Below are 15,462 nucleotides of genomic sequence, written 5' to 3'. Positions count from 1 at the left end.
TCTTCCTTGTCATGCTGTAGACACCAGCATGACAGACCTGACATCCTGCAAGCATTGGTGCCACTTACTCCATGAGGAAGCTGTCCAGGTCAGACTGCTCTTCACCTGCTAGATTAAATAATCACCTGCAAAATCCACAGGCCCTTTGGATATGTCAACATCTACTAGGCCAAGATCATTTCTTGTCACTATGGCTCTGCTCAGCTCATGCTTTGCACAGCTGAGGCAGGAACCAAGAGGCACTGACCTTTGTTACTCCATATGCTCTCTGCCCTGTCTGCAGCTGTCACCACAGCCAGGAGCTACACAGCTCAGAAAATCTTCCTCCAACTCTCCCAAGGCTTTTCATGGCTGCAAAAGCACAGTCAGGATCCCCTTTAAAATCTGCACAACCCAGGTAAGGCTAGGACAGAAAGGCTAGGACAGAACAATAACTTTCCCTAAATAGAGGGATGAGAAGAGGTTTGGTTTTTTCTGTGGGGTAAACCACTTTTTATGATGAGAAATTGCTATTTAAGAAATAGTGGATCACATTTACTTGGCCAGTGAGTGCATTCAAGAAAGATGATCAGAGTTTGGAAAAAGAAGCTCAGCCTCCTTCAGGACTTGATGACATTTCAGTCTTTCTAATTAAGTTTGTGTCCCAGACCAGCAGAATCTGAAAGATACAAATCTCATTTTTCTCTTTTTTGTAATAAATTGGATTTCATGTTTGTGTAAGATAAAGAGCTTATTGCCTTGGATGTCTTGGTTCTAGCTCCCCATGGACACTGCCTACAGGAGCATGGTCTTCTCCTCCCTGGCCCTGGTCCTGGGGTTTTCAGCTGCAGCTGCTGATAGCCCAGCTATGGAATGCTCACAGTTTGCAAACACTTCTCACTGGGGAATTTGCCCTTCTTAAGGAGTCTGAGGCAGTGACCTGCAGCAGGGGAAAGTAAAAGCATGATGAGCACCACAGAAGCTTGTCTGAGCCATGGAGCCATGGCTTGTCCTAGCCATTTTGCCTAGCCAGGCAAAATGGCTGTTCTGGCTGTGACACTTGCACTGCTCTGTAGATTTGCAGAGTAGTGACAGAAGATAGGCTGAAAATCTAAAAGTCAAAATAAACCTCTCCTGAGAGAGTTTATGTTTGCAAGCAACCTGAAATAAGGCAAGTATCTAAGCAAGAATCTAGACACCAGCTACTCCTGTGGATCTCTTAGAGCTTGGACAGAGCACCATGTCCCACTGTGAGTGAAGGTGATTCTTCAAAAGCAACCATAATGATTCTGTTTTCACTAGATTTCCAGCCATCCAAAAGACACTACTTGACTGCACGTAGCTGAGCTCCTCAGTGTTGGCAAATGCCATCTCCATCCATATCCATCCATCCATCCATCCATCCATCCATCATTGCTGACATGCAGATTATCAAGATCCTGCGAGCCTGTGCTTTTTTTCCACTGTCTGTTCTACAGGGCACAGCTGGAGCTATAGACTTGCCCTTCCTCCTTCCTTACCTGCCTGTGAATGTAATAGAGTTAGTGGTGAGCCTGAAGTAGATTTGTGACAGAGCTGTAAAAAACAGTGGGAAAATCCTCTGTGGCAGCATTCCAGCAGTGGAAGCTAGCTCTTCTCCCTTGGGGATGTGTGCTTGGGTTGTGTTTTGTGCACTGCACTGAATGTGGGGGCCTCAGTTGACCCTGTCTTTTGTCCATGAGAAGAAGAAGTAGTCAGCATCCTGTATCTGGACAGCTTCATCCTGTTCTTTACCATCCCCTGCTCACGAATGCCTATGACTCTGCAGGCACCCAGCTGCAGTATCAGCTGGGACCCTTGAATTAGCATTGCCTTGCAGAAGGAGCAGCCTCTCTTCCCTGCAACTCAGATTTTCTCTTGCCTTATGCTACTGCAGAGGGGTTTTGTCAAAGGACATGAATGCATGAACTCTGCTTATGCCTAATTAGAGTCCTTTATTATGTTTATGCAGAATTCAAAATCAGAAAAAGACTAAGACAGAAAGAGAGGAAAAAAAAAAAAAAAGAGAGGAAAAAAGCAAAAAGGCTCGTATTGTGTGGTTCGCCACACATTTATAGACACCCGATATCTACTAATTGATTTATAGTTTTATTTGTTACATACTTAAAAACACTTTTGTTCTAACCTAAAACTCTTATCTAACTGCTCCCACAGTTTGCAGCTGGTACAAGCTCATAACATTCTCAGTAAGCCAAACTCCTCCAGCCATTCCCAGGCTGTGTACTGCACCTCTACCTGTTCTCATGATTTTCTTCCACAGGGTTCCATGACCACAACAGCCTTCAAACCCTGTGAAATTCCTGATGGGTGAGCTCAAAGCCCAGCTATTGCTTAGAAACTCCTCTGCTCCTCCTGGGTCGCTGGTCCTGCCTCATTTTTTCTTGTTGAACTTCCTGTGTTCCAGTTTGTGACCATTGCCCCTTGTTCTGCCTTATCTCTGATTCCTCTGCTGTGGCAGTGGAAGGGGCTGATCATGGATCCCTGGGAACCTGCCATCCTCAACCCTGCTCTTGCCAAGCAGCTTTCCCTGTCCCAACACCATTACGAAGGTGTCACTGCTCATTTGGCAAGTCCTGCTAGGCAGCAAACCTGTGTAGCCCTGGAGGGACTCAAAAGTCAATACAAATTCAGAGGGGAAGTAGAAGCTTCCATCTGCAATTTTCTTATTCTTTCTAATCCTCTCCACTGCGGCAACAGGAGGGTGGAAATAGAAGGAACACACAATGTGTCCGAAATACATCATACCCAGAAAGTTCATTAACCATGCTCAGGAGCTGTTATTCAGACCTTCCTGGTGCTCCAAGGCTGCTTTTAGTTGGCTGAAAGCTTTTAAGTGCAGAGGCACTGGATATGGGCCAAATTGTGTGACTGTGATGATTCCCATGACCTCCTTCAGGCTCCCTGGACTTTTTACCTCCGAGGTGTTCCAGCTGACCTGCAAAATCAATACTCTGGGATTGTATATTTAACTGAGTGGGTTGTCTTGGGCCGAGGCCTCCAAGACATAGATCACTGCTTGGTGTTTCTGGAAAAAGGGAACTGAGAGACAAGAATGAAAAGGGTGTAAATATAGGTACAAGAAGGCAATAAGCTCATGTGGTTGAGTAGAAATAGCACTGTCCCCCTTCTTATCCCAGGAACAATTGCACAATAGTGATAGCAGAGGGTTGGACTAGATAATCTCCAGAGGTCGTTTCCAACCTGTTATGGTCAGAGGAAACATTAAAATTTATTTTTGTTTTGGATCCGTGAAACAAAGTCCAACAGTAGAAAGGGTTGGGTGCAAGCAGATTTTATTTGACAATTGAGATAGGCAAAAATACAGAGCCAGGCAAAAGAGGGAGAGAGGAAAATAAGATATAAGAGAGAGAGAAAAGTGGCAAAAAAGTGGTAAGAAAGAATGAGAGTGAAAAATGGAGAAAAAGGGTAAGAAAGTGGGAAGAAAGAATGAGAGAGAGAAAGAGAGAGTCACCACCAGGGGTCCAGCTGTCCAGGGAGTTTCTTCAAGATGGTGCTGATCCTGGACAAGGTCTGATGCAGAATGGAGGGGGGTCAAGAAATGACCACAGCCACAGCATGGACAGCCATATATACCCCTGAGTTCCCTTAGTTCTGAAGGGACATTGGCTGTCATTCAGCCAGGTTCCTTGGAAGACAGGCTGCCTGGAGGGGAGCTTCAGCAGAAGGATGCGGTCCCCCACGCAATCATCAATTCTTATCTTCTTCCAGGTGCCACTCCTTCTCTGTTCCAGCCCCCTTAGCCAGGTGCTTAGCAAGTACAATCAAGGTGGCTCAGTCATGCCTGGAGGGACCACCCAGCATTGCAGGCTGGCTCTCAGAAAAGGGGAGCAGTATCCCCCCAGTAGTTCTTAATGCTTCCTGAGGTGTCACCCTCTGCTCAGCTCTGGCCAGGCCAGGTCGTCCACCCTGGCCAGGGCTATTCACTTTAAAATTGCTCTTTTGAGACAATTGCAAACCAGTGAGGTCAGACTCTCACACAACCTTAACCATTTTGTGGGTCTGTGATGAATAGCCTGCAGGACTATTCAATGGACTGCTGACCTTATCCCATGTTCCACAATCATTCTACTGTTTGTCATTCTACTGCACAGTCTCCTGAGAGTGGGAGACCTAAGGTCTACCTCTCCTCGTATTCACTGATATCCTCTACAGGTACACGTGAGACATGGTCCTCAGCTGGTATACATTGCCATTTCTATTCTAGTGACTGTGCTGCTTTGGATAAACCATTCAATATTCACCAACACTCATCCTTCCTCCATAGCTCTCTGGATGTGTCTAATATAGTGCTTGGTTGGCCAGCAGGAGCCTGGTGCTCCAGTCTCTGACTGAAGCAAAAAAAAAAGTTACATATTTTTTATTTGCAAACCTGTAGTGAATGGGGAAGAAGGTAGGTTTTCCCTGGTTTTCCCTTGTTTTATCCTGAGGATCTGCAAGTTCTTCAAAGCACACTTGCTCTCTACACTCATAAAATTGATGTGACTCCAGCTTAGCACAAGCTGAGATTGTTTTAGTCATGAGTGCTGCTAGCAAGCAGCTGGGGAACATAACAGCATCTCTGCAAAGACACCTTAAGGCAGCACAAGACTTGTGCCTACACATGCCTGTTCTAATTTTGTATTAATTACAGCTGCTAAAGCAGGGCCCAGATGAGGTGAAGCCCATCAAAAAACAAGAAATGGTGCTTGCTCTGTCTCCATCTCAGTGTCCAGACTTACAGTCTGCTCTGAGACAAAAGGGAATCAGGGGTTTGGGTTCTGCTACTATTTTAAAAGTGAGAGGGGCAGCACAGAAGGGGCCCACATGTCTTTGCTGAAGATATTCTGTAAAGTGAACAGTTTCAGAAGCTAGCCCACAATTTGTGCCTCCACCACAGCCCTTCCCCAGGAGAGAAAATCTCATTTCCCGCCACTAATTGAGGTACAGAGTCATTCAGATCACTGAAACTACAAAGAAGAAAGGGTTTTGGTGGATTTTTTTTTATTGGCCATCCATTAGCATTTTTAATTTGCTACATGAGGTAAGTTTCAAAAGGTGCCAGAGAGCAGTTTAAGAAATTAGCTGTTCTTAGCATTTTCTCCTCTTTCTGCCTGACTTGGGTCTTCAAAACCTTAATTAAAACAAGGGAGTGTTTCCAATGCAAGACACTGCAGACAATGCATGGCAAGGCAAGCTGGAACCTTCCACAGAGCATCAAGAACCTCTGGAAATTCTGATGGGAGTAGGGAACATAAATGAGCAGAGAGGAGAGATGGTCATCTTAACCCTGCACAGGTGTAGGAGGCACTTGGGCCATGGAGTGGGACCATAATTCCAGGCACTCCTGTGTGAAACAGTGGTGGATCCAGGACTGGGAAGAAGGGGAAGGTAGGACAGCATCACAATCTCAGGAGTTGGGTTCTCTCTCCTACTCCCTGACACCAATGGGTAGATAAATCCAATTATTGGAGGAATATCCTTACTTAGCACTCATTACTGGGAAACTTTTTACCTCCTCCTGACCCCCCATCATACACCTGGCTGTCAAGCAGCAGCAGCAGCAGCACCTCACACTTTGGGGTGCCTGGAGGAATGGAAGGGTGTCACACAGCTTTTCAAGCACATTTTACCATGTTGTGGGGTAGAAGCTTGCTGTAAGTTGGGTCACTGAAGGCTAGGAGCTAAGTTAAAGCAAGATTAAGTGCCATTTTGAAATGGTGAATATGTCATTAAAAAAAAAAAAAAAGAAAAGAACAAGATTGTATGTAAAGTCCAGGTTCCTCCTCAGCTGCTCCATCCCATCCTTATCTTCCTTTCTCATTCTGGTAGGTCAGTGGGACACTTTCTCCACTGGCAAGGAATGCACTTCTTTTGTTACAGCCGACCAATGCTTTCCTTCCCCACTGGCCAGAGCTGCTGGGCATCCAAACTCAGAGACCTGGGAAGAGGCTGCACTGCTGCATGTCCCATCTCAGCTTTGGTCTTAACCTCTGCCATGTGATTAACAACAGCAAGCACATCTTCACCTGCTCACCACAAGCCTCAGCCCATCACTACCTTCTGCACCAAGGCAGGAAAATGGTAGGAGGATGGAGAAGTGAAGGGCATGTCCTCCTTCCAGCAGTAAGGAAGTGGCCAAGGGAGAAGATCTGGGGAGCTGTATCCCAGCCACAGAGCAGTGACAGCTTTGCTAGATGCTTTTCCTAAGGTTTATGTTAGAAAATATAAATGTATTTTGGAAGAAGACTTGGAAGAAGTTGCTGGCTAAGGCAGGGTCAGAAGAGGGACCACCTGCCTTCTGCAGCATGAAGCAGTCATGCACAGATGGGACACTCCTTCCAAGAGAGAAGAGTGGTCAACATGACCTTGCAGGAATGGAAAATTTGTATAGCTTTGCTCCACATGACTCCACCTGTTGAAATCCAAGTACAGAGGCTGGCTGGAGCTGCTCTTGGTGTGGATTTAAAGTCTCTGGATGGAAGCTGTCCCCAGCTGTCTGCTTGGCAACAGCTTTCTCAGCAAACAATGTGAGCTGGGTCAGGGCCACAACCCTCTGGCACTGGTGTTTCTAGGTGTCATTGAAACAGCATCTTTACAACGCCTGTAGTGAAAGTCTCCAGGGTTAAGCCCTTCAGTTTGTGTCCTGTCCCAGTTCTTGCCCCTCAAGTGGACTTGACTAAGCAGTAGAGCAGGCATCCTTAGCTCTTTTCCTTCTGTCTTTGGCTGGCAGCAGTAGGTGAGACTGAAATTCTGTGTTGGACCACGTCAGGGTCCTCATAAGCAAAGCAGCCTGAATCTTCTGGAGTGACTGGTGCATCCTCCCATGTGGGATGAAGGGCTGTGCCTCCAGTTCAAACCCATGCCCAGCTGGACATTACCCCTCTGCCTTGTTTCATGCCAGGCTTTCAGTCATTCTTTCTCCTGCACCTGGGCATTGAATAACTGCATGAAGCTGTCACTCTTACACCAGGTTTGCAGAGGAACACCCCTGTATCTTGCCATCAGAGAGAAGCCAGTTAGTTTTGGCTGGCCCCGTGCAAGCAGGATGTGAGGGCTGGGTTGTCTCCTTGCCGAGTGTAACAGGTAGAACAGGTAGAGATGGCCCCGCAGAGGACGTGACTGGTGCTGTCACCAAGCACAAGGCAGCTTGTGCAATGAGCAGGAACTTCTGCACAGCCTGCAGACCCCGTGAGCCGTGCTGTGTGTAGCTGGGTACCATCTGTTCCTGCCTTCCCCACCGACTGTTCATCCCTCTCACATCCATAGGACTCTTGTTAACATTGCTCTCCACTGATCCAACCCCAAAGTCGTGCTGGGCTCAGTTTTCCTCTTCCTCCTCCTCTGAGGAGTCGTCTGGGGGCTACTCCACCCCAGCTTTAATTAACACTGAGAGAAAGCGAAAGCAGCTCTTAGCCGATCGTGGCAGGGGAGGAGACCTAATAACCCCAGGAGAGGAAGGCTGGCTGCAGAAATCAGGGTAGAAAACCCAGAAACCTCTGAAGCACGGCTGGGCTGGGGCTCTGCAGTGGGTTAGTATTCAGATGGAACACCACGTTTTTACAGACAATGCATTAACATCAAAGCTGCTGGGTCAGCTGTTTTAGTTAAGTGATATATTTGGTTTTATGTTTTTATCCTGTTTGGGTTTTTTGTGTGAGTTTTTTGTGGTTTTTTTTTTTTGTTGTTGTTGTTTGTTGTTGTTTTTGTTTTTTTTTTACAAAATGTTTTTATTTTTATGTTTTCATGTTGGTGTTGTTTGTTGAGTTTTTTGGTTTTTTTTTTTTTTTTTTTTGTGAGAATTTAGTGCTGCTGAAAAGCAGCATATCGACAGCCCTAGAGATTGAAGATCTTTGTCTACATCCAGAGAACAAGAACACAGTGTGTTAGCAAGCTGCTGGCCCCATGTTGGCTTTTTGCCTCAACCCTACTCACAGGCATTGCCTTTAGAAATGAGGGAGCAGTGCTGTTGGCACTGCCAGCACAGAAGGACAAGGAGGGCTGCAGCCTAGGCTAAGACACCCTGAAGGAGTCAGAGGTTCCCTGAGGGAATCAGGAATGGGATTTTTGAGTTTTGGGTGCCATGGATCCTTTTTGACCCACAAACCAAAAGTGTCCTCTGATTGCAAGGTTCAGTAAATTCCACCTGCTGCAGAGGAGACATCAGTCCTCATCCTGTAGGACCAAGATCTGTGCAAGAGAAAGCTGAGATCAAGCTACATTGGGTGATGGGTCTGTGACAGAGTGAAGTCCCCCATCTTCTCTGGCACTGGTCAAGGGCACAGTGTGATATGGGTCACTGGTGCTGCTCAGTATCTCTCCTCCCTTGCTCCCCTCCTCCCCAGCACATTACTTTCCTCTCGCTCATAAAATGCTGAACTGACAGGAGAGGAGAGGATTAACCTTTGCCACCCATGTAGGCTGCTGCGTACAAATATTTCTCTCCAAAGCATCAAGTAATAAATGAGTCTTCATCTTTGTCAAACACCTTGGAGTCCATTTGCCATGTCTCCCCAAAAGCAGCACAGCAGGGCGATGCAGTGTCTGAAATACAGGAGGACTATAAATCTCTCCAACACTGTATGGGCATTTTACAGCTTGCAGTTTCCACTGAGAAGTGGCTGTAAATAACAGAGGGGGAAATCTGCCACCTGTCTCCAGGGGAGGATTTATTTGGGTGTAAGTGCTATAGATCTTCATATGTATGCTGCTGCTGTAAATAAGCAAAGTTTAAGCAGTGACTGGGGCCTGTCTTTTTCTCTCTCTCTCTCCCATACTCTTTCTCTATTGTTTCACCTGTTTGTTTTCCTACTTTCATCAACCACAGCTCACTCCTGGGGTGAGCATTCTGCTCCTGGTGAGTTGTTTGAGGAGGAAGCAAGTGGGTTGCTGTGATTGAGTATGCATTTTGCTTTCATATTCAGCCCATGCAAAAGATTCAAGGAGAAGAGCAGCTAAAAGTTAGGGTTCAGGATCCACTGCTATGTACCCTTCAAATGCTCCTTTGAATTCCTGGTTCAGGTTTTCAGTGAAGCTGTTATTCTTGAGCAGAAGCTCATGGTTTGCTCCAGTCTTTTCTCTGTTGCAGTACAGTTGGACCCTGTTTCAAGTCACTTCACTCAGTCAGATGCTGAGATTACCTAGAGGGAAATTAACTCCTTGAAGACCTCCTCAGGCATAGAACCTGACAGGTATAGAACCTTACCGTGGAGCAAGCTGGGGACATCCCTGGGAATTGGTGCACACCCTGATCATCACAGCCAAAAAGTTTTACAGACGACCAGCTCTGTCAGGACCTATCAAGACCCAAGCAGAAGGTGTTCTATTTCTCAGGCTACATGTGGGAGGAGAAAAGCAGAATTTGGACATGCTCAGCTACAGATTTCCAAAGGTTGCACTCAGGCTGGGCATGCTGCCTTGGAGCAGGAGCACAGTCCCTGTGGGCTTTGCCATCAGGAGGTGGTGTCTGCTGCTGGCAATGTTGCAAGAAGCCCACCCACCTGAAGTTACCATCAATCCAGAGGCATCTTCCTTCCATGCCTGAAGGCTCCACATGTTCCTCCAGACACTCCCTGAGCTACTCTCAGGCTCCACATGTTCCTCCAGACACTCCCTGAGCTCCTCTCAGGCTCCAGAAGACGAAATGCAAATGTACGGCCAGAGCCTCCCAGGCATTCAGATGCCCACCTGATCCATTTGCAACTCTTGGCAAATCAGAAAGAACCCAGAAATCACAACAGTAGCAAAACCAGTCACCCTACTGATGTGGGGTGAGGGCAGATCCCCATCCCTGTCAGTTTGGCACTGTACACAAGTGCAATAAAAAGTCAGACCCAATTCAAAACAGCTTGTGGCAATTTCTGTGATGCAATATTAGGCACTGCCCTTCCTTTACCCTTCAAAATTTTTATAAATTCTACCCTCCCCTCCTGCCCATGCAGCATCTTACAGAAATCAGAGGAGAAACAAAGAGCCAAGGACAATGAGTCCCAGCATCCTACAACAAAGGGCTCTGTGATTTCTTCAGGAGATCCCCGTAGCACGATTAGTATCTCTTTACAGCAACATCATCTCTCCTTCATTTGTGTCCCCAGAGGAAGATAAAATTGTCACCAGGCACCAAGAATGAAGCTTGATGAATACTGAAAAGACATTCACCTACAGACTGTGTTGGAGAAGTCCCAGGTGGGGACTGATGGGCAACTGCTCTTAATTAGTGTTTTCAGAAGCTGGCGATAAGAAGGAAAACCAGGGGTCAGAGGCATGAGGGGGAATGCAAGGAAAGCAGGTCTGGCTTTAATGAGGAAGGTCAGGAGACACAGTCTGAATTGTGGGCACACATCCTGCTCCTATGTATCCTCCTTTCCTCTGCTCCCACAGACTGAGAGCAAAAATGGTCCCAGGGTGGTGGACATGGGTGGTGGGACACACACCTCCCAAACCACCCCTCTGGGCTCCCACATCATGGGTTGCACTAACCATAACTCTAGGTGAGGAGCTGTGGCTTCACTCTGTGCTACACTAGAGGCAAGGAGCTCCTAGATATGTTTGGCTGCTGTGTTTTTCCATTTCCACACCTCCATGAACCAGAAAACACCTTCCAAGGCAGACAACAGAACTGCAGAATTGCTATTGCTTGTTTTCTTGTATGTCCCTCTGCTTTATTTTTTTTTTTTTTCTTTTTCTTCTAAACCAGTAATTCTAAAAAAAAAAAAACAAAACAAAAAAAACAAAAAAACCAAAACCAAAACAAACAAGAAAAAGCATTAACAGAGGTGGATTTTATAAAATGCTGTTGGTGAACTGAAATTTCAAGTCAGCTTGTGGGCAGCTTGGACCTCGCCCTCTTCCCATTGACTTCTTATATTGATGTCTCCTTTAGTGAGTTCTTGTGCTCTGTGTAAGCATTCCTGAGTGACTGCAGTGAAAAGAGTCAATTAGAGAAGGGTTCTTCTATGGGTCCTCTGAAATTACAGTGGTTTAAGTGGCTGCCCAGCAACTAGGAGCTAAATTATAGTGCTTCAGCACTCCTGGCTATTGCTATTTCTCCATTCACATGCCACAAACTGATGGGTCCAAACAAAGACAGATTGACTGTCTGCTTCCAGCTTCACTGGAAGCAGGGTAGGAAAAGTGTAGAAAAACCATGGAATGTGTCAGTAACAGATTCCATTCCTCTCACTGCAAGGAGTGACCACTAAGCCCCGGTCACATCATGCTCAGAGTCTATTAGAGTTGAATTTAGACAGGTCCCTCTCTGGCCCCAAAGGGGCCAGGTTTACTGACATTTGTCTGTCATGCATGAGGGAGGTGATACAGCTTTAGGGCTGGTTTAGGAGGTCTATCTGGAGCTTCTCCATGAAGCTTATCCTCCTGGTGGAGGAGAGATTCAGCATCTCAAAGCTGCCTATTGGTTCACCAGCTTGCCAGTCAATAATGCTCCTATGATCTTGAATTAATTTTCTGTATACATGTGAGGCCTATAAATTCATCACGTGTCTTCTGCTGCTTGTGGGCTGGGAATTCCTAGTGCCATCATGCTACTCCAGTGAGAGAAGTTTTGGGAAAGATACAAATATAAGGCAAAATGCAGCAAGTGAATCACAAGAACTTCAGCTATGTGAAAAACAAATAAGCTAAGACTAGGATTTGCTGCACTGACAACCAAGGTGTGAGAAAGGACTGATGGACTGTGAGGTGGAAGGAAGAGGTGAAGAGTAGTTAGTTCTTTACTATTTCTTATAATGAAAAGATCAGCAGGCATCAAATGAAAACTTCATGTGGAAATAAGCTTGATCTTTTTAAAAACCACACTATTTACTGGTGGAGCTCCATACACAGACTGGTGGAGGCTTGCAGGAACCCCCTGGAGGTCACCTTGTCCAACCTCTCTGCCCAAGAAGCCTCATCTAGAGTAAGTCATCCAGGACTGTGTTGGGGCAGCTTTTGAATTTATCTCTAAGAATGGGGACTCCACCACCTCTCTAGGTAAACAAGCCCCTTACAGTGAAAAAAAGTGCTTCCTGATGTCCAGAGGGAACCTATTGTGCTCCAGTTTGTGCTCTTTGCCTCTGTTCCTGTCACTGGGCACCACTGGAAAGAGCTTGGCTCCATCCTCTTTCACCCTTAAGTTGCAAAGCTATTTACATTCATTGGTAAGATTCCCTCAGTATTCTCCAGAGTGAATAGTCCCAGCTCTCTCAGCCTTTCATCATCAGAAATTCTCCAATACCTTCAACATTCAATGAACTCTCTCCAGTGTGTCCATGACCCTCTCATACTGGGGAAGCCAGAAATGGACACAGGGCTCAAAGTGTGGCCTCACCAGTGCTGAGCAGAGGGGAAGGATCCCATCTCTAGACATTTGCCTAATTCAGCCCTTTGCCTTATCTGTGGAGAGGACATATTGCTGGTTCATGATCAGCTTGGTGTCCACCAAGACCCCCAAGGCATTTTCTATTTTGGCCTGCAGCAGAATTGTTCATCCACAATCTGCATTAAATTGTTGATATGAAACATTCATGTGTGTCCAGGAATAAACTGTATGAAAAGCAATTGGGAGTGGCTTTATTGTGGTTGTTAGCTACAAAGATGCCAGTACTGGTTTGTGATGCCTGGCAGAGCTGTCTTCTCCCTCTTATCTTCCCTAGACTTTGCTATTGGCCGTGATGTGAGCTGTGAAGGACACCTTCACATCCCTGTGCAGAAGTCAGCTTGAACTCAGAGCTGAGCTGGGCCAAATCTTAGTGGGAACTAGCAAATAAAAATGGCCTGGGGCAGGACAGGAGATTCCTGTGGGATTCCTGTGGGACATGAATGACAGCCTCTGGTAAGAAGGCTGTCAAGACACTGATGAAGAGGAATTTGGTATAGAAACTCAACTCAGTCCTTTCCACCATCCCATAACTCCTGGTGGGACACTTTTTCTGGCTGGCCCCTCTGTGACCCAGCAGGCACTGCCTGCAAGATGCTCCATCTCCATGCACTCTTTGAGCCCTCAGGTTGTGGTTGGCTCAGTTTGATGCACCCTCATTTCTCAGCTTCCTCCCTCTAGACAGAACACCCCAGGCTGTCACAGCACCAATAGGGAGGTGAAAGCTGGCTTTTCAACTTCTGTTTTCAGATCTTTTTCTCTTAAAATATCTTGAAAAGTGCTCAAATAATTTTTTTCCAGAAGCAGTTTATTTGTTTTTGCTCACAAAGCCATATTTATCTACAAAAAAGGAGCCAAACCTCCCAAATGTTTGAAACACAAAAATATGGGGCTGGCAAGGACTCCCAGACTTGCCAAATCCAATCCCTGCTGTTGCAGCAACACATTGCATCCTTTCAGAGCTGGAGTCTACTCTCTCTTAAAAGCTACTTGGATTTCTGCCCCTGTGTCTCCTGCTGGGTGGATGCTCCAAACCCAATTGCTCTAATGGTTTGAAGCCCTCAACTCATTTCCAACCCAGTTTATTCGTGGCCAGTTTATATCCATTTGTTCTCGTGCCAGCACTATCCTTTGGCTGGAATAGCCCTCCTCCCTCCATGGTGCTTAGTCCCCAGACATGTTCATATAAAACCATCCCCAGCCTTTGTTAATACGCCACAATTTTATTTTTTTGCCTGACAAAAGGCAAAGGATACAGTCTCCTGACATCTCTCTACACTTTAAACTCCTAATGCCATTGCAGGCTCACCTGTGGCTTCCTCGCACCCTGTGTGGAAAAGAGCATGGAGCCTGCAAAAGATTGTGTTTTCCCTGGGAAATGGGAATTTGGTCTGGGTCTCAAGAGAACTCCCATCCCTTTCCCGGGCCTTTCCTCATCCCAGTGTGTTCCTGAAAGGAAGAATAGAGTTTCAGTGAGCATCTCTTATAAAACCTTCAGCAAAAATTGCTCCAACATTAGCAGCAGCTTCTGGCAACAGCAACAGTCTGAGAAGCAGTGGGAAGAGAAAACTGAAAATTACTTGAAAATATGTAAATCCATTCATTAAATAATTCATATGAAAAAACAGAAAAAAAATTGGCAGCTGTATACATCCTATCTCCATCAAAGCTGCACTGTACCAGCATCTGCTGTTTTCTTTCATCCTCAGATTTTTCTCCTTCTGCCCTTGATGTTTCAACCTCCCATTTCTACTCTACCACCTGATACAGGGACTTCCATACTGCTCACACCACCAAGCAACATCTTCCTCTCATTTTCCTCCTTTTTGTTCCGCATCCTCCATTAAATTGTTTCCACCCTTGATGGACCCTGTCTCAGGATCACCAGGAAATGACAATTCCATACAGCTTATGCTTTCCTCCAGCAGCAAGCAAACTATAAGGACCTCATGTCCTGAGGGTTACTACTGCAGCACTCTGCCCTTCCTGGGTGAGGTGCCTGATAATGGTGCCTGGACAAGATTGATTTCTGGGTTTAACTGATTGGAAGACTTCTATCAGCTGCAGCTGAAGCTCACCCTGCATCCTGCCCTTCAGTGTTCCCAGCATTGCCAGGAACCTGTCCTAACACAGGGGTAGAGCACTAGCAAAAGCTGCACCCTTTCCTTGAGAAAAAAAATAATTCCTCCACTGAGGTGGAGATACAGGTCCTGAATCCTAACTCATGGGAGAGCAGCTCAGGGAAATTTAAAAGCAAAACAAAAGACCAACAAATATTGATCTTGGAAGCAAAGAGTTTATGGAAAATAGGGGCATGACAAGTAACTGTGCTCTTATTTCTGAGTGATGGACAACGGAAAGGGATTCAAACACTCCACACCAATAGTTTATATATATCTTCAAGTCACTGAGATTCAGCCCAGTGTTGGACCACTCAGAAGATACACTTGGTTTAATGCATATGTTAATTTTCCTTTTCTCCTGCTTTGGGTAGGGGTTTCCCAAGTTTCACGGCATTAGGGCACAGGCAACTCCTCTCTTAACAAGGTCTCTCTTTGTACCATGTTTCTTTACCTCCCATGGTTTCCTACCCCAGCAGCATATTCCTGCAGTCCCCACACAGAGGATGGGATTTTAGCAGAGCAGGAGCCTGGCCCAGAGCTATTTTTCCATGCTGTGAATATTTTTAAGATCTAGAGGAAAAAAAAAAAAAAAAAAAAAAAAAGAAAACAAACAAAATGTCTATTCCAGATTGGGCTAGAATAGGAATAATAATCCTTCAAGATTGGTTTGGCACAACTGAAGTATTTCACTCCTGTCATTGCTGACTGCTCTGCTCTTGCCTCAAACATTTTTGTTACCCTGGAGTTGCATTTCTAAGTGAGCACTGAAAGAAATCAGAGATCCTTAGTTTTACAGTTCCAAAAGGTGTCTGGAACAATTACTTTTGGAGGTTGGGAAATCTATCAATCTCAACCATTTCCAAGGCAAGCTTTGATTTTGAGAAAACAGAATTTATTTATTTATTTTGGATGGGGGAAAGAATCATCACATTTCCTGAACTTCTCCAACAT

The 15,462-nt window shown here is 45.8% G+C and overlaps 1 long non-coding RNA gene across 1 annotated transcript; it reads left to right on the top strand.

Annotated features, from left to right (window-relative positions):
• The first annotated feature begins 266 nt into the window (after positions 1-266).
• LOC139790156 (uncharacterized) lies at positions 267-13,979 on the top strand. Its single transcript, XR_011723420.1, has 3 exons — positions 267-397; positions 10,110-10,200; positions 12,666-13,979. It is a non-coding gene; the product is annotated as an uncharacterized lncRNA (long non-coding RNA).
• The last annotated feature ends 1,483 nt before the right edge of the window (positions 13,980-15,462 follow it).

Source organism: Heliangelus exortis, chromosome Z, assembly GCF_036169615.1.
Source record: "Heliangelus exortis chromosome Z, bHelExo1.hap1, whole genome shotgun sequence".
NCBI lineage: Eukaryota > Metazoa > Chordata > Aves > Apodiformes > Trochilidae > Heliangelus > Heliangelus exortis.
This window is presented reverse-complemented; position numbering and strand designations above follow the sequence as displayed.